Source organism: Alexandromys fortis, unplaced genomic scaffold (assembly GCF_014885135.2).
Source record: "Alexandromys fortis isolate MF-2015 unplaced genomic scaffold, M_Fortis_MF-2015_v1.1 scaffold_246, whole genome shotgun sequence".
In the NCBI taxonomy this organism is placed as follows: Eukaryota; Metazoa; Chordata; class Mammalia; order Rodentia; family Cricetidae; genus Alexandromys; species Alexandromys fortis.
In genome coordinates, this window is record NW_026068131.1 from 1 (window position 1) to 19,935 (window position 19,935).

At 46.0% G+C, this 19,935-nt stretch overlaps 1 pseudogene; it reads left to right on the forward strand.

Moving 5' to 3' along the window:
* The first annotated feature begins 16,480 nt into the window (after positions 1–16,480).
* The window catches only part of LOC126490832 (eukaryotic translation initiation factor 4B-like), a 13,914-nt pseudogene continuing 10,459 nt past the window's right edge, over positions 16,481–19,935 (forward strand).

Consider the following 19,935-nt stretch of genomic DNA (forward strand, 5'->3'; position numbering starts at 1 on the left):
TCTCTCTCTCTCTCTCTCTCTCTCTCTCTCTCTCTCTCTCTCTCTCTCTCTCTTTCTCGCTCTCTCTGCCTCTGTGAACCTTGGACTCCTTTACAGTCAGCCTCTGTGAACCTCTGCCTATCTTTGCCTAGGCCTCTCTGTCCTTCAGCCTCTATACCACTTTACCCCTCTATCCCTCACCTTTTGTGCCCGTTTGTCCTTTTGTCCTCTTGCTTCCCTTTACCTTGACCTCTCTTTCGCTCAGGCACTCTGTACCTCGACCTTTGTGCCCCTTAACTGCTTGCCCCTTGGCACCTGTGTCCATTGTCCCCTCTCCTTCAGCTTCACAGTCCCTCTGCTTCTCTGTCTCTCAGCATCTCTGTCCCTCGACTTCTCTGTCTCTTTGCATCTTTGTCACTTGTCCTCTCTTTTGTCAGCCTCTGTTCCCTTCTTCCCTTCTGCCCCTCAGCCACTCTGTTCATCCTCGTTACTCAGCCTTGCAGACCCTCGGCCTATCTGTCCTTCAGCGTCTATCTCTCAGCCTCTCCATTCCTCAACCACTCTGTCTCTTGGCCCCTCAGCCCCTCTGCCTCAGTCCCTAAGCCCCTCAGGCCCTCAGCCATTGGCCTATGTGTTGAATGTTCACTCTGCCCCCCTAAATCTGTGCCACTCAGCCTCTCTGTCCTTCAACCTCCATATTACTTGGCTTCTCTGTCACTGGGCTTCTCTGTCCCTTGTCTTGTCTGTTGTTTGGCCCCTCTGTCCCTCAGTCTCTCTTTCCATTGGCCTCTGTGCTGCTCTGTCCCTCAGCCTCTGTAATCCTCTGCCCCTCTCTCCTTTGGCCCCTCAGTCCCTCAGCCCCTCAGCCATTGGCCCATGTGTCGCATGGTCACTCTGTCCCCCTTTCTCTGTAGCACTTGGCCTTTCTGTCCCTCAGCCTCTCTGTTGCTCAGCTTCTCTGTCACGTGTCCTCACAGTTGCTCAGCATTTCATTTTTTGTCCTATCTGTCCCTCATCCTGTCTCTCCCTCTGCCCCTCTGTCCCTTGGCCTCTATTTCCCTCAGCCTATCTGTCCCTAGGCCTCCGTTCTGCTGGACCTCTCTGTTCCTTGGCCTCTGTACCCGCCAGCCTCTGTGTCCCTCTACATCTCTGTTCCTCAGCCTCTGTGTCACTCTGACCGTTTTTCCACGGGTCCCTTTATCCCTTGGCCACTCCATTCCCCTAGTCTCTCTGTGCCCCTTGGCCTCTGTGTCTGTCAGCTTCTGTGTTGCTTGGCCTCTCTGTCTATCTGCCTCTCTGTCCCTCAGCCTCTCTGTTCCTCAGCCTCTGTGACCCTCTGCCCATTGTCCGTCTTCCCCTCTGCTACTCGGCTTCTCCGACCTTCAGCCTCTCTGTCTCTTGGCCTCTGTGTCACTCAGCCTCTGTGCCACTTTGACTCTCTGTCCCTTAGACTCTGTGATCCTCTACCCCTTGTCCTTCAGTCCCTGTCCCTTGGCCTCTCTGTCCCTCAGCCTCTCTGTCCCTTGGACTCTATGCTGCTCTGCCCCTCTGTCCCTTGGTTTCTCTGTCCCTCGGCCTCTCTGTCCCTCAGCCTCTGTGCCCTCTGCCTATCTTTCCATCGGCCCTTCTGTCCCTCGACCTCTGTACCCCTCAGCATCTCTGTTCCTTGGCCCCTCAGTCCCTTGGCCTCTTCGTCCCACAGCCACTCAGCTATTGACCTATGTGTCACGTCGCCATTCAGTCTCTCTGCATCTATGACAATCTGCCTCTCTGTCCCTCAGCCTCTCTCCCTCACCTTCTGTGCCCCTCTGCACCTTTGTCCATTGGCTCCTCTGTCCCTCGATCACTCCATTCCTTAGTCTTTCTGTCCCTCAGCCTCTGTGCCCCTAGCCTCTGTGTCCCTTGGCCTTTTTGTCCCTCTGCCTCTCTGTCAGTCAGCCTCAGTGCCCCCTCTCTCTCTCAGTTTCTGTGTCCTTATGCCTTCTGTCCCTCAGTCCCTCTGTCCCTCGGCCTCTCATTTCCTCAGTCTGTCGCTCGGCCTCTGTGCCCCTCCACCACTTACCCCTTGGCCTGTGTTTATTGGCCTCTGTCCCTCAGCCTCGTGGTCCCTTGCCCTGTCTGTCCATTGTTATGCCTGTCCTTTGGTCCTTCTGTCCCTTGGCCTCTCTTTCCCTCAGCCCCTATGCCCCTCTGTGCCTTGACCTCTGTGAACCTCAGCCCATTCATCCCTCAGCCTCTCTATCCCTCTGCCTCTGTGCCGCACTGCCCCTTGTCTGTCAGCCCCTGTCCCTTGACTTCTCTGTTCCTCAGCTTCTGTGCCACTCTGCCTCTCTGTCCCTTTGCATCTCTGTCCCTCAGCCTGTCTGTCCCTCAGCCCATATGTCCCTCAACCTCTCTGTCCCTTGGCCTTTCTTTCCCCTGCTCTCTATGTCACTCGGCTCCTCTTTCCCTCAGCCTCTATGTCCCTCTGTCTCTCTCTTCCTTGGCCTCTCAGTCCCTCAGTCTCTCAGTCGCTCAGCACCTAGGGACAGAGGGGCACAGGGGTGGAAGGACAGAGGCTGAGGGAAAGAGAGGCCCAGGGACAGAGGGGATGAGGGATAGAGGAGCTGAGGGACAGACAGGATGATGGATAGAGGCCGAGCGACCATGAGGTCAAGTGATGGAGACGCCTCTGTGCCCCCCCCCACCTCTCTTGTCACTTGACCTCTCTCTGTCCCTCAGGCTCTGTGCCACTTGACCTCTCTGTCCCTCATCCTCTCTGTGCACGAGCTTCTGTGGCCCTCAGCCCCCCAGTCCCTCGACTACTCTGCCCCTCGGCCATTGTCCTCTGTATCGCATTGCCACTCCATCCTTCTGCATCTTTGCCACTCAGCCTTTCTGTCTCTTGGCCTCTCTGTCACTCAGCTTCTCCATCCCTAAGGCTCGTGGTTGCTTAGCCTCTCCATCCCTTGTTCTGTCTGTCCCTCAGCCTATCTGTCCCTCAGTCTCGTTGTCCTTCAGTTACTCTGTCCCTCTGCCTCTCTCCCCCACCCCCCGTCACTTGGCCTCTGTGCCCCTCTCTCCCTTGGCCTCTCTGTCCTTCAGTCTTTTGGTTCTTCTGCCTCTCAGCCTCTTGGCCCCTTTGTCACTTGGTGTCTGTGCCCCTAAGCCCCTCTGTCCCTCTGGCTCTCTGTCCCTTGGTCTATTTGCCCCTCTGCACCTCTGGCCCTCTGGCTCTCTGTCCTTCAGATTCTGTGCCCCCTGCCTCTTGTCAAGAATACCTTCTGGTCATCAGCTTCTCCATCCCTCAGCCTCTCTATCCCTTGGCCTCTCTATTCCTTGCCCTCTGTGCCCTTCTGCCCCTTTGTCCATTGGCTCTGCTGTCCCTTGGCCTCTCTCTCCCTCAGCCCCTGTGCCTCTTGACCTCTCTGTTCCTGTGTCCCTCTGCCTCTCTATCCCTTTGCCTCTCTGTCCCTCGGTCTATCTTTCTCCAGGCCTCTGTGACCCTCAGCCTCTCTTAGGCCTCTCTGTCCCTTGGTTTCTGTGTCCCTATGCCTTTCTATCCCTCAGCCTCTCTGTCCCTCAAGCTCTGTGTCACTCTGCTTAGCCTCTCTGTCTTTCTGCCTCTCTGTCCCTCAGATTCCATGTTGCTCAGCCTCTCTGTCCCTCGGCCTCTCTGCCTCTTTTCCTGTGTGCCTCTACCTCTTCCTAGGATTAAAGTCATGCTTGACCACACCAGTCTTAAATCATCATCTAAAAAACAAAACAAAGCAAAAAACACTTCAAGTTTGTTTCATAATTGTCTTCTCTACAAGTTCTTTTCCGTAGTGCAATCAAGATTCTGGTTTAAGGACTGTCCCTTAATGGAGGTCCCTAAAGCTTTAAGAGAATCCTCACACATTTTGTGGTCGTCCGGGCCTTTGTGTCTTACTGCACCAGTACTGCCGCTCTGGCAATTTCAGGCTGATTGGGAGAAGGCTGTGGAAGAGTTCTTTTTAAAAGTCTGTCCTTAGAAATTCCTAAAAAGGAATGAGTTAACTCACAGAAATGCATAATGCATTTGAAAATGAAGCCCTTCAGGGCCTGATTTTTTTCACCTCTGTTTTCTGTTTCAACATGGCTGGCTACAGAGTCAGGTACTAGGATATGCAAGGCAGCTAACACTTCTCAAATTACTTGCTTGTTTCTGGTGTAGGCTCTACTTAATGGAGTTATCACATCATTCCAATAAGGAGGACCCGCAGAGGTCTTTTGTTTAACCCACTTCCTGAGTAGACAATCAGCTGAATTGGGGACCTGTGCCTTCTCAGGATGTGCTTTAGAAGTTAACAATGTTCACTTTGAAAGATTGTTATTTCTTTCTTTTGTGCTACAGTTCTCCCCTCTATGCTGAAATGCAACGCGGCATTATGGATTCATAATTCCAGTTCAACCCCCTAATCTTCCTCAACAGGATTTCTGTTTCAGCCTTTAGATTACATATTGTTTCCTGAAGTACAAGCTAGCTGAGAGAAAGGTACAGTGGTGTCTTTTAAAAGATTGGAGAGGGGAGGCGGCGGTGGGGAAGAGACAGAAATCTTTAATTAATTAATAAAGAGATAAATAAATTAAAAAAAATAAAAGATTGGAGAACTAAGGATGTGGCTTTCAACTTTTTTTGGATACACACTATAGAAAATACACTGTACTTTATGATTCATTTCATGTGTAGCTGAAAGAAAAGGTGCACAGAACCAAACTTGTGTTTACTAACTGCCATTCATCCTCTAAGCTGCCAGGGTGGGCAGCATGTGTGAGGACCTAGATTCAATCTCTAACATGAACAAAAGCACAATTTAATTTATTTTCATTGTTTGAAAAATGTCACTCATTTCTAATCACACACACTATATCACATACAATACACAATTAGCACCTGAAAAGCAAAATCTGCTAGTGCTATGTTCAGCCTGGGCACACACTGAGTAGAGAGTACTGAAGCAGTCTATTTTACCAAGCTCTGCTGTTCCGTCTTCATCAGTAATATGACTCCAGGTTTTGCTAAACTCCCTTGCCTGAGCAAACGACACCACTACTGTCCATTTCCAGAATATCTCATCAATTCTCCAGTTAAACAACAGTGGAGATCTAAAATTTCCTTAAAATCTTGGAGAACTCCTAGCTTGCAAGTCTTTGCCCCGTTGTTTTCCCAATCCTGGACTCTTTTTATCATAATCCTGATCTAACTAAATCAAATCCCTTCTTTAAGATCTACCTAACACAAAATTTCACATGCTCAAATTCTGACCTGTCTGAGAGGAATAGTCCCTGTCACCTGTTACACAATAGCCTCAGCTTTGTTTTCACAGCAGGCTACGTTGCTGTTCCACTTGGGGCGTGCTCTTTGATCACAGCACAAAATATAAGCATATTATAGGATTCATTGGTGGAAGGGTGACTTACAAGATTCATTGGTGACTTACAAGCAAGCAGAAAAGCAGTAGTACATGCAGTCTCTTCAGCTCTCCTTGTTCTGTAGCATAGGCTCGTTGTAGATGTTCTATATGAACTGGATACAAAATTCCAGCAAAAAGAGCATGTCTGGTTAGCAAGTCAGTATACTACTGTGGGCATTCTAAGGAAAAATTAATGAGCTTTAACTCCATCCTTGGACATGGGACTAGGCACTACATAGTTTCTCTAAGTAAGAAGAAATTTATCAATGATCTTCCAAAACCAAGGACAATGTTCACATTTGTGCACACCCAAGATCATCTAAGAAAAGCCTCTTCTGCAATCCCCCAAAGACCTTGTCTTTCCACAGATAGCTCAGTTGTCCCTCGGCTAAACTACTGGAAAGGGGAGGAAAATGAGCTCCCAGTACAATCCATAGCTGTCTCTTACCAGTTTCCCCAAAAGTGATTCCCATGCAACCATTATGTTTCTACCTGTACTTAAAAAAAAAAAAAAAAAAAAAAAAAAAAAAAAACTCGTAAAACTCGTGTTCACTCAGGGTATGACTAGCATTAATCATCATGCTGTTGTTGCTGCTGTTTGTGGTCATAATTTTACAGGTAAAAGTGTAATGATTGTTCTGTCTCTTTAAGAGACAAGCCATGCCCACTCCCTCCCCCATCAACTGAGGCAGGGTGATGTTCAGCTTCCAGCCTGAGTTCTCTCTCTTTTCCAGCTCCTTCTCAGAGAGGCAGAGCTCCCATCTCTCCCTTCTCTCCTCTCTCTCTCTCCCTCTGCTCTTCTCCCCTTCTCTCTTCCCTTCCATAACCACTAAATAAATATCCAACCTCACTCTGCATGGAATGCTTATCCATCTGTCTCTCACCTGACACCACCATGTGGCTTGCATGCCTTCTGAGACCCTCTGCATGGTCTCGTATGCTGTCCCTGCCTGGGACTGGCTGCTCTCAGGACCCACTGCCCCCCTGCCTGCCACCACATCGCCCACTACCTACCACCACTTGGGGACCTGCAGCATTTCTGCTGCCTGCTGCCACTAGGGATCCTGCATATTTTTAATAATCCATTACATTGGTACCTCTCCTGGGGCTGGGATCCAGAGCCAGGTATTTTCTCTACAATAACAACATGTTCCATATGCCTCAGCATAATTTCTACTCATACCACTGGCTTTAATTGGTGAGTTTCCCCCATTCTGGTCAGCTTAACTGTTTCTCTGAATCTGAGGAATTGACCATTGAGCTCCAGTAACCCTCTGGTGTTCCTAGAAATGGGGTGACTGCCCCCAACCATGGTCTTCAAGGCTAAAGTTGTGCCCTTCACTAGAATGTATCTCTGGATTGCTTCCCTTAGCTAAAATCATGACCAGACTGACCCAGGGTCAGTCCTCCTGTGCTAACACTACACACTCTGTGTGGTGCATTCGACTGGGGACCCAGGGTCCCTCAGATTCTTCTTTTTCTTTTTTTTCCATTTCTTGTCTCTTCTTTTTTTCCCTCACCATGAAAGGCTACTCAGAGTGTCCTCCAGCCTCTCTGAGTTTCGAGTCACCCCGACTGGATCTAGCCAGGCCTTACCTTCTCACTCATGGCCTGGGGAGGACACCATCCCATGGTCTTGCTAAGGTCGCACACTGATTCACACCCACGCTGATAATCGAGAGACGTCTCACTGTGTGTCTTGTAATATCACTGTTTCACAGGTTTTCACAATTTCAGCTGTGGGTATCAAGCCATCCATATTTGTTCCCCCCTGAGATTGAAGCCTTTTAGAGGCCCCAAAACCCCAGGCCTTAATGCCCTATTTCTTCAGCTCTTACCCTCACTTTTCCTGTGTCCCACCAGCACCACTTTTATGAGAACTTTCTAACTACTGTCTGCAGGAGCTTTCTAACACTGTCAGCACACAGGCAAATGGACCCTGCCATGGTTACTGCTGCCAAAAAGACTGGTGAGATCCACAAGGCAGCTTTTTTCAATTCCAGCCTTTTGCTCCCCTCTGTGGCTTGTGGGATGGCAGCTCAGCCACAGGGCAGATTACACCTCTAGGTCTCTCTTATTAAGCTTAAAATCCCTGCAGCTCAAAAATTGTGGCTTTTCCATGCAACATGTGACTGCTGCCATTTTGACTAAGATCAGATGATTTCACTGCTGTCTTAACTGAGTGGCTTTTCCATACAACCTGTAACTACTATCATTTTGACTGGGGTCAGGTGACTTCATTCCCATCTTGGCTAAAAGCCAGGTCAGGTGACAGTTCTACCATCTTTACTGAGGTATTTCCTGCCTGTTTCCCCAGTGTTAACTCTTGTTACATGGGTGACCTTATGCCATCTTAACTGAGAGCCAGGTCAGATGACCAAGTTCTCCCATCTTTACTGAAGTATACCCTGCCTTGTCCCCCGGTGTACTTAGATTTTTCACTAAATTCCTCTTGCTGACTCTGTTATATGTGTGTTTTATGCAGTGGCATGCCTTTGATAGGGCTCACAAAGAGTATCCACTTTGCAAAATTCCTCTTCACTCTGTGTGTGTGTGTTCATACATGTAACTTCAATGCACCTAAACTTAATGTTATAATTGTTCATTGCATCTCATTTCAGACTACCAAAACAGTAAGTCTCATTCATGTTTTAAACTGGTATGTACTTTTAAGTCTCTTACAAAAATACTTTATATTTAATCCAACCCTCATTTAAAATATTTTAAGCTGTCCTCTACTAGTGTCAGTTCTGCTGTTAACCTTCTATTGCAAGCAGTTTTTCTTCTTTCTTTTTACAAGTATAAATCTTACCTGTTAAGAGCTAGTACAGTCAAGCTCAGATTCAGCTCTCCAGGCAGATTCTATACTACATTTACACCTGATAAACAGCCCTCAACTGCTCAGATATCTGGGGAATATGGCATTTAAATATTTAATTATTAAAAATGTTTCATAACAAAAGAGACAGGTTGGCTCCTAGCAGCAGCACTCTACTTCCTCCAAAGAAGACAGAAGACAAATGGACACAGAACAATGTCCATCTGCAATTCACTTACCTGACAAGTGCTGACCATTGGGCAAAACTGCCTTTCATCTAAACTGAAGATCTCCAGACAGTGAACAGAATCTCTGGATTCGACAGCCTAGCTGCTCAGGTCAAGGTAGGCCTGTCTTCCTACAGATTTCTCAGCCCACAGGATCTTCTGGAGCCTGGCAGGCCCTGCACTAAACAGCAAAAGGCAAATGCGAACCTCAACAACCATGGAGGACCCTGAAGAGTAGCTCTGGGTACCAATCAAGTATCTCTGTCGTTTTTTAATCAGTAACTCAAGTAAAATTTTGTCCTTCTCAAAGATCTCTGATGTAGTTTGACAGCTGAGAGGTTTTGTCAGTTTAAAAGAACAACCTCACCAAATAAATTTCAGATCAAATTTCTCTCTCATGCTGCCTTCCATAGTCTTAAAAATACTTTTCATTGGACAAAAATATCTGTCACAATCATTCTGACACAAATATGCTACTGTTTATACAATATAAGAATTCTTGTGAGTTCCAGGGAGCCGAATTGAAGGATCCCTTAAACAGGTCAGATACCCCCTCCATTCCCTGGTCCTAAAAACTTTTTTCCCTTAATTTAACTTTGTCCTCTGTACTGCCAATACCTTAAACAGATATAAGAGACACCAGACATTTCCATACCACAAACACTGCACAGGAGCGAAGAAACCAGCTATGCCAGGATGTGGCCAGCACCCAGCCTTCTCAGGTTCCCCCCAAAGACAATGCCCACAAATAAGCAGGAAAGAGTCTTAAGAATCTGCCACCCCAATTCCTTTAACCTGTGGTGACTAACCTCCTGCCTTTTTATTCTAAGAAAGAGATGGGAATGTAATGATTGTTCTGTTTCTTTAAGAGACAAGCCATGCCCACTCCCCCCCCCCCCCCCCCCCCGCAATCCACTGAGGCTGGTTCATCTTCATTTTCCAGCCTGAGTTCCTTCCCTTTTCTTTCTCTCTCTCAGAGAGGCAGCTTCCGTCTCTCCCTCTCTCCTCTCTCTCTTTTAAAAGCTGCCTAGTACATGTGTACAGGGGGTTGGCCTGACTATGTCATATGCAGATGCCAGGGCTCACGGATGTGTGCAAGGGCTTAACTGAGTCATACATGGATGTAACCATGCATGCATGCACATGGGTCACACGGGGCCCTTTAACAATTAGGCACTTTTGCCTCAGGTCTGTCTGTCCATGCATGGCTCTAGAACCTGGAAGTGCAGCCTTATTTGCGACTGAATAATTACATTCCACTCTTCTGTTTATTATAAAAATTTGGGAGTTTGGGCATCTTTAATGGGTGGGAATAGGGCAAATGTTTGCAAAAATTTTGGAGTTTTTACTGGATGGGAATGGGGTCTTTTACTAGATGGGAATGGGGCATTGTAAAGTCTCTCGTGACTGCTTCATGCTGATTTTGTGGGCCTTGTCAAGCCTCTGGAAACTGATTTTTTGGTGATTTTGTGAGCATCAGCGAGTTGAGATGCTTGACCACGTACTGGGGTGGCTGATTACTTTTGTGTGTTTCTGGGCTCTGTGGAAATGGCTGGCTGGCAACTTGGACCTCGCAAGATGCTAGAAAGGCAAAGAATTATGTCTGGAAAAAAATTTAGATCCCAGTGATTAAGGGAGGAGAGTCCATCGATGGAAGATAGAGGGGAGTTCTTTTGGGGGGGTGGAGGAGGGAATTTCCCAGGGGTTTCTGAGACTAGGAATGATAAGGGAAGAATTAAATGATACTTATTCTGAGCAAGTCTGGTCCATTTAGATAGGTTCAATTGGCTCCCTGGAGCTTATGAAAAAATGTTTGAAAAGAAATAAATTTTAGACATTAAAAGCGTATGATTGCAATGATATAGTGTTAGAATGGAAGATGGTGGGAAGGGAGGGAGAAAAGATGTAGGAATTATTGGAAAGGGGATTTGAAATTACCTGGCACAAGTGAGAAGCAAACATGAAACACAAACAAGCCTGCTTAGGAGTTTATGGGGGGGGGGTGCGTGCAGGTCTGGGATTGGTGTGCAGAGAGAGAGAGAGAGGGAAATGGCACTTCCAGCTTTCAAAAGATGCCTAGCACATGCTTACAGGGCATTGGCGTGACTGTTATACACCGATGATGTGCGCAAGGGTTTTAACTGAGTCATATGTGGATGTAGCCATGCATGCACATGTGCGTCACACGGGCCCTTTGTGCCCGAGGGCCCGTCCGCACGTCCCTGCCTTTAGAATCTGGAAGTGCAGCCCTATCTGTGGCTGAATAATAACATCCCACCCTTTTGTTTATTATAAAAATTTGGGGGGTTTGGGGATCTTAATGGGTGGGAATGGGACATTGTAAGGTCTCTTGTGACTGCTTCATGCTGACTTCATGGGTATCGAGGAGCTGAGATGTTTGACCACGTCCTGGGGTGGCTGATTACTGCTGTATTTTCCAGGCTCTGAGGAACTCGACAGTTGGCAGCTTGGACCTTGCAAGATGCTGGAAAGCTAGAAAATTATGTCTGGAAAAATTTTAGATCCTGGTGGTTAAGAGAGGAGAGTCTCAAGATGAAACATAGAGGGGGGTTCTTTGGGGAGGATGGAAGAAGGAATTTCCCAGGGGTTCCCGAGACCAGGAATGATAAGGGAAGAATTAAATGACACTTATTCTGGGTGAGTCTGGTCCATTTAGGTAGGTCCAATTGACTCCCTGAAGCTTATTAAAAATGTTTGAAAAGAAATAAATTTTAGACATATTAAAAGTTTATGATTACAATGATAGGATGGAAGATGGTGGGGGGAGAAGGAGGAAATTATTAAAAATGATAATTATTAGACCCTTTCATGTTTTACCCGAAGTAAATCCTTTTGCATCATGGTATTACCTTACCATCCAGGAAACGCTGCTGCAGTTATAAATCTGTTATGTTAAAGTCTGTTTTGTGAGTTTTTTGAAGGTGGGGCTACAAACTTGTTATTGTTTCTTACCACCTGGGCTTTTGGCAATCCTTGTACCTCCAGCTCTATATTTAATGACTGATTCTGTAATAATAGCTGAGTGGTTAACTGGAAATTTAAGCATGACATTGGAGATAAAGAGAAGTTGGTAAAGCAGATAGGAGAAAGAGGGAGAGGGACAGTATATGGAGTTTTTGGCACAGGAGAGTTGAGTAAGGATGAGACTTTTATTTTTCTGGAACTGGAGAAAAAGTGCCTGATCTTGGTGCCCTCTAGAACTTAAGGGAACAGGCTCTAGTTTGAGTTACCGTACACGAGGGAGTATCTTGAGCTGGAAGAGTAAAAGGTTTAAGATGCGGCAGGTGAATCCAATGAGGAAGTCCCTCGAGCTTGGCAGCTGTGGGAGTTACAAGAATCACTTTAAAGGGGCCCTACCATTTAGAAGAAAGGGGTGAAGGGAGTTGGTTGGTCTGGGGGAGAGAATAATACCTGATCCCCTATTTTAATCGGTGGTGGGCATGAATTAACACATGGTTGAGGTAATGAGTGGTTGGTGACATCCCATAATAGGAAGTGTAGATGGGATAACAGTGGAGTAAGCAGGTGATCAGGAAGGGGAGAGGTTTTAGGTGAGAGGCTGGGAGTTAAAACTGGCCACCCATACATGAGTTCAAAGGGCAAGATGAAAAGAGGGCCTTTGGGGAAAACCCTAAGACTTAGTAGGGCCAGAGGCAAAAGTTTTACCCAGTCAAGGTGAAGTTCCTGTGACATTTTAACAAGAATATTTTTTAAGAAATGGTTAGTTCATTCTACCTTCCCCGAAGACTGAGGGTGGTATGGGATATGAAAATGCCAAGAGATGTTAAGAGCCTTAGACAAATTTTGGGAAATCTGGGAGGTGAACTCTGGGCCATTATCTGACTGAAGAGAGGTTGGGATTCCAAACCAAGGAATGATTTCTCAGAGAAGAACATCAGAAACTGTCTGGGCCCTCTTATTAGTGGTGGGAAACACTTCAATCCACCCAGACATTGTGTCCACCAAGACCAGGAGATATTTAGCTCTTCTAACCGTGGGCATATGAGTAAAATCCAGCTGCCAGTCAGTTCCTGGAAGGGAGCCCCTGGCCTGGTGGGTGGGAATAGGGAAGCTATGATATTTGGTCTTGGGATCTGACTTTTGACAGATTTTTACAAGAGACAGTGATAGCTTTTAAGAACTCTAAGTCCTCAGGGGTGGGTTGGAGGTGAGCCTTGACAAAATAAAACAGAGCTTTGCTATTAGGATGAAAGAGCTGATGTAGGTAGGACAGAACTTTCAGGTGTCAGGGGATGTCTGTGAGAATGCAGGCTGTACTGTATGAACCCACTGAGATGACTGAGGTAGGTTTGCACTCTGGAATGTTGCTGTTCTAGCTGCTTGGTCAGCCTGGTTATTTCCCTTGAAAATAATAGAACTGTCAGTCCCATGAGACTGACAGTGAATAATTCCTATAGCTTTGGGGAGATGAGAGGTTTTTAACAGGTCCATAATGTAGCCTGAGTTAGTTATGGATCCTCCTTTTGTTGTAAGAAGCCCACGCTCCTTCCAGATAGCCGTGTGGGACAGAAGGATATGAAAGGCATATATGGAGTCTGTGTAAACATTTAGAGATTGTCCCTTTGCTAGATGGAAGGCACAGGTAAGATTTATCAACTCAGCCTGCTGATTAGTGGTATGGACAGGGAGTGCCTGTGCCTCTACTATGCTAGTATCTGATAATATAGCATAGCCTGCTCTATGGGTCCCATCACATAAAAATGAGCTGCCATCTGTGTACCAGGTATGCGTGGCCTGGGACAGTTTGCTCTCCTGTATATGTGAGGGGTGGAGCAGTATATTCTATCCAGATCTCTATGCAGGAGTGAGATGGGGAATCATTATCATTAGGTTGAGGTAGGAGATTTGAGATATTAAGGGGTGGGCAGGATTGGAAAGTGAGTGTGGCATCTTCTGCCAGTGCCACCTGGAGGGAAAGAACTCATGAAGGAGGTAAGGTTTGTAAGTTAAGAGATGGAACAGATTGTGGTGGGAGAAGACAGTGATAGGTGACACAAAGGTTAGTTTCTTTGACCCAAGAATAAGATGCTCATTGGCCGCTAATGCATGTATGCAGGGTGCCCAGCTTTGAGGAGTGAGGTCCATTTTCTTTGACAGGTATGCTACAGGTACAAAAGAAGGTTCCAGTTGATGCCCTAGGACCCCAAAGGCATATCCCTTCTTCTCTGTTACATAGAGGGAGAAAGGTTGAGTTAAATCTGGGAGATGAGGAGCTGGGGCCTGGAAAAGGGCTTGCTGGAGTTTCTGGAAGGGTTTAGTAACAGGATGGAGAAGGGGCTCATGCAGAGAGCTGAGAGCTGCCTCATATAAGGGGAGGGCGAGGAGAGCAAAAAAGGGGATCCAGGAATGCAGGAAGCCAGCTATTCCTAGGAATGATAAAACCTCTTTTGTGGATGGAACTGCGAGGGACTGAATTAGCTTTTTTCTGTCTAGGGTAATAGCTTTTTGGGCTGTGGTAATAGTTAATCCCAAATAAATGACCTGAGAGGTAAGCAGTTGGGCCTTAGAAGGTGAGGTTCTATAGCCCCTTTTGGACAGGAAATTTAAAAGAGTGGAGGCATCAGTTTTACTGATTTCCAATGACGGACTGCAAAGTAAAATGTCATCCACAATGGGAGAACTGTAGCTGGCTTGGCTTGGATAAGGTTAGGTTTTATAGCAGCACACGAGCCTGTGAGAGGAGGGGGATTTTGGGGGAGAGCCCTAAGACTAAGAAGGGCCAGAGGCAAAAGTTTTACCCAGTTGAGGTTGAAGCTCCTGTGACATCTTAACAAGAAATTTTTTCTATGTTCTTTCTTTTTTTATTGATTTTTATTGAGCTCTACATTTTTTTCTGTTCCCCATCCCTGCCTCTCCCCTCCCCTTTAACCTTCTCCCAAGGTCCCCATGCTCCCAATTTCTTTCTAAGTCAGTTCTCTGCCTCAGCATGAGGCATGAGCCTAGCTTCTTGCCCACAGGTACCCTCTAGGCTACCATAGTGCTCTTACATGTGGGTTTTAAGACAGTGCAGCTGGCACAATCTGATTCCTCCCCCCAACCTTCATCACGCCACAGACAGTGTCTCCTGCAGGACCCTCAGTTCTGCAGAGACTGAATATATCCTGAAGAAGGTTTAGAGCCATTTGGACAGGGTCTTTAGGGGTCCACATTTGTGTACTAAGAACTTGTTTGGTACTATAAGCCCATAGGACTATACAGTGAAAGTACAGCTGAGTGGTATCTAGACTAAACTCATAGGAGGAACCCAGTGAGGAACCCTGATGTGGGATTCCCCTCTGTATGCTGTGAATATCATTAGTTAATAAAGGAACTGCTTGGGGCTTATAGCAGAGCTATAGGGGAACAGGGCTAGGTGGGGAATACTAAACTGAATGCCATATTGTTTAAAACACTGCTTGGCTTATTAGCTCTAGCTTTTTTTTTTCTTTTTTGACAAGGTTTCTCTGTAGCTTTGGTGTCTGTCCCAGAACTAGATCTTGTAGACCAGTCTGGCCTCGAACTCCTAGAGAGCCACCTGCCTCTGCCTCCCAAGTGTTTGGATTAAAGGCATGCACCACCACCAACCGGCAACTCTAGGTTCTTATTGGCTATCTCTTACATCTTAATTTAACACATCTTCATTAATCTGTGCATCATCACGAGGTTGTGGCCTATCAGCAAACTTTCAGCTTGTCTGTCTCCAGCAGCAGCTCCATGGCTTCTCCCTGAGTCCACCTCCTTTCTCCCAACAAGAACATTTTTTAAGGAACGACTAGTTTGTTCTACCTTCCCTGAAGACTGAGGGTGGTATAGGATATGAAAATGCCAGGAAATGTTAAGAGCCTTAAACAAAGTTTGAGAAATTTGGGAAGTGAACTCTAGGCCATTATCCAACTGAAAAGAGGTTGGGATTCCAAAGCAAGGGATGATTTCTCAGAGAAGAACATTGGAAACTGTTGGGCCCTCTTGTTAGTGGTGGGAAATTCTTTAACCCATCCAGACATGGTATCTACTAAAAAATAGGAGATATTTAACTCTTCTGACCAAGAGCATATGAGTAAAATCCAGCTGCCAGTCAGTTCCTGGAAGGGAACCCCTGACCTGGTGGGTAGGAAAAGGGGAGTAATGATATTTGGTCTTGGGATCTGACTTTTGACAGATTTTTACAAGAGACAGTGATAGCTTTTAAGAACTCTAAGTCCTCAGGGGTGGGTTGGGGGTGAGCCTTGACAAAATGAAACAGAGCTTTGCTATTAGGATGAAAGAGCTGATGTAGGTAGGGCAGAACTTTCAGGTGTCAGGGGCTGTCTGTGAGAATGTATGAACTGTATTGTAGGGGGTGTCTGTGAAAATGTGTGCTGTACTGTATGGACCCTCTGAGGTGATTGAGGTAGGGTTGGGGTCTGGAATGCTGCTGTTCTAGCTGCTTGGTCAGCCTGGTTATTTCCCTTGGAAATAATGGAACCTTCAGTCTGATGAGACCAACAGTGAATAATTCCTATAGCTTTGGGGAGATGGGAGGCTTTTAAAGGTTCATAATGTAACCTGAGTTAGTTATGGATCCTCCTTTTGTTGTAAGAAGCCCACGCTCCTTCCAGATAGCTGTGTGGGACAGAAGGATATGAAAGGCATATGTGGAGTCTGCATAAACATTTAAAGATTGTCCCTGTGCTAACTGGAAGGCATGGGTAGGGGCTATCAACTCAGCCTGCTGATTAGTGGTAAGGGCAGGGAGTGCCTGTGACTCCACTATCTTAGTATCTGATACTATGGCATAGCCTGCTCTATAGGTCCCTTCACATAGAAAGGAGCTGCCATCTGTGTACCAGGTATACGTGGCCTGGGACAGTTTGCCCTCCTATATATGTGAGGGGTGGAGCAGTAGATCCTCTATGGTTTCTATGCAGGAATGAGATGGGAAATAATTAATGTTAGGTTGAGGTAGGAGATTTGAGATATTAAGGGGTATAGGACCCCAGTTTTTGTTCTGTACAGGAGAGTTCTGCGAGGGATAAAAGAACATGTACCCTAATCTACGCCAGCCACCTCTCATAATGGGAGAACTGCAGTCGGCTTGGCTTGGTAAGGGTTGGGTTTCATAGCAGCACATGAGCATGTGAATGGAGGGGTAAATGTGGGTGCCAGAACTGGGTGACTGCTGTGGCCAGGCACCGGAGAGGAAGAATTATTCAGTGGGGCTGCTGGAGCAGGTAGCTGGGGGGAAGAGAGAGCTGAAGAGTAAGCGGAGGGAGGTGGCAAGGCAGCAGGAAGTAAAGGAGCAGAAGTATCTGTCTGTTGAGGTTGATAATGTGTGGACTCCTTAGTAGGGTTCAGAGCAGTAGCTGAAGGAATGGAGGTAGGTGCTGGAGGGACTGCAGGAGGAGCCGAAGGAACAGGAATGGGAGCTGAAGGGCTGGCAGTAGGAACTAAAGAAACAGGGGTAGGGACTGAAGAGACTGTGGTAGGAACTAAAGGAACAGGGGTAGGGGCTGGAGGAATGGGGGTAGGAGTTGAAGGAATGGGGGTACTGCCTGCTGAGGGCGAAAAGGCAGGGGTTCATTAGCTGAGTTCAGAGTGGAAGTGGAGGGTTCTTCTACCTCAGATGGCATAGCCAGGAACATGTGAGCAGGTGAACACCTTGCAAGGACAGAGGGCTTAGACTTAGAGCCTAGATAGTAAAAGGCTTGGATGTATTTGCCTGTGCGCTGACAGTAGTTAGAAAGCTCCTGTAAAATATCAGGATCAAAGGTGCCATTAGGCAGCCATTTAAATTGCTATCTAAATTGTAACGAGGCCATTTTTTTTGAACAAAGATGGACAAGTGTTAGAATCTGTAAGTAGGGCATTAAGGCCTGGGTCTTTTCTTTTCTTTTCTTTTCTTTTCTTTTCTTTTCTTTTCTTTTCTTTTCTTTTTCCTGCCTAAGGCTTGGGGTTTTAGGGTCTCTAAAAGGCATCCCAGGGGGGAGGCTAGATTGATGGGTTTGGATGGCTTGCTACCCATAGCTGAAACCATGAAAACTGGCGAAAAACAGCGACACTACAAGGCCCACAGGGAGACGTCTCTTCCTCTATAGGGAGGGTGTAAATTGGTGGCAAATACTGCAGGACCATGGGAGAGTATCCTTTGCCCACAGGTGGGGTGCTACTGCCTGACTGGATCGGGTTGCGGTGACTTAGAAGCCAAAAGGGCCAGAGGCCACTCCAAGAATCCTTTCACAGTGGGGAGGAAAAAAAGAAAAGAAAAGAAAAGAAAAGAAAAGAAAAGAAAAGAAAAGAAAAGAAAAGAAAAGAAAAAGAAAAAAGAGAAAGAAGAATCTGAGGGACCCTGGACCCCCAGTCATGGGAGGACCAGCCCTGGGCCATCCAAATACAATTTTAGCTAAGGGAAGCAATTCAGGCAGGTGGGAAATTACCAGGCTCATAAACAAGGTCCTATAGCTAACCACCAGGGGGGCAGAGGGAGCACAGGAACAAACAGGATGTTTTGCTGGAGATGTTTTGCCAGAAACTTTAAGCTATCCTCAATATGAGCCCCAGGAGGAGGGGAAGACCTGTGGGCCCTACACCCACAGATCTCCAGAATCCAGAACAACCAGGAATGTTAAGCACACAGGATTTTTCTCTCAAAAGAATGGATGTAAAACCTGTTCTTGCATCCAGAAATCTAGTAATTGGAGGTGATTAACAGCCTGGTGATCTGTGCTATCTGTTGAGCAGGTCCATATTAACCTACAACTAGGACAAGAGATGGTTAATAATCTAAATGATAACAAGGCTCTTGCAACCGGTAGCTTCCCAAGCTTCCACAAGCACTACTGGAGATACCTAATAGTCTAAATGACTCTTCTATTATCTGTACAGGCAAGGGCTTCCCCATGCTCCCACAACCAGGATCAGAGGTGGCTGGCAAATGACCTCTATACTATCTGCATGACAAGACCAAGCCAGATCTTTCCCTAGGCCCTTAAGTTAGTACAGGTTGCCTATCTCCAGAACCCATCTTCTTGGTAGAAATGATGTGCATCTTTAGTTGAGTTTTGATGTAATTATGCTTTCTTGTACTCTGGGGATTGTATTACACCAGGAAACCTTTTTCCAAATTATACAATATTTAAATATACTGGCAATGAACCTCATGGCATCAGACTCCAAGTTTGATCAAAGTTGATAAAGTCGATATGAACTGAGTTTTCATTCTTACCTCTTTGCAGTTCACTTTCCCGTCTGCTGGCCACCTGCGAAGTCCCCCTCACATGCCTGTCATCCCAACACTCAGAATATAGAGGCAGGAGGATTGTTGCAAGTTTTTGATGAAGCCAGTTGGAATAGTTTAAAAGTGGAAAGGAAACATTTTGTAAGTTAAGGAGCAGAGAGCTAGAATGGCACACAAAATACTTAGGCATATTTATAAAGCAAGGAGTCTGAGGATGGAAGTCAATACTAAGAAACTTGCATAGCTTGAGAAAGCTCTTACGCTTCCTGCTTAGGTTGACTGCTAGTACTATAAAAGAAAATGTGGTTACCTGTGAAGACAAGACTGGACTATATAGGAAAGCAAAAAAAAAAAAAAAAAAAGAGAGAGAGAGAATGTGTAAACAATTATGGTGCTGTATCTCTCCTACATATTATTGTGTAGATAGTAGATGGATATGATTGTAGATGCAAAAGGGAGGTTTGAGTGTGACAGGTGTTATGATTTTGTCTGCAGGTCCCAAGCAGCTCGCAGCAGGTCCTGACGCCAGTGAGTCCCCGGAAGGCGCAGTTTCCCAGCGGCGAGCGGCTGGACAGGCGAGCAGGTAGTAGACATGTGGACAGACACATCATACAGAATATTTATTACCTAGAGGAGAGGGGGGGGAGAAGGAGAAGAGGACAGAGAGAGAGAAAGGAAAGCGGGAAAGGGGGAACGCATGCCAAAAGGGACACACAGAAGCCAAGATGGCGAGAGGAGGGGAGGGGCCACCAGGAGTGGGCGTGGTTTGTCTCTTAAAGTGACGACAATCATAACAACAGGTAGTGGCCGTTTATGCCTGAAAATGATAAGTTGGAATATAGTAGATGTGACTAAATGGGTATATAGGTTTGCATATATATATATGCAAATATATATATAAAATCACACACACTGTATATATATATACACACACACAATCACACACACTGTATACATGTATATATCCAGTGTGTGTGTGTATGTGTATAAGGGTCTCTATTACCAGAGATATATAATTGTGGATATATTATAATTATAATTGTTCACATACACATACATATGCACACACGTATCTGGGGATGCAAATTTCTAATAAAGAAATTAATTAAATTTGAATATGCAATGCATATAATTACATGTATAATTGTATATATAATGTATATAATTGTGTGTATATATAATGTAATATACAATATTTTTAATTTATTTATTTCTTTATTAATTAAAGATTTCTGTCTCTTCCCCACCGCCGCCTCCCCTTTC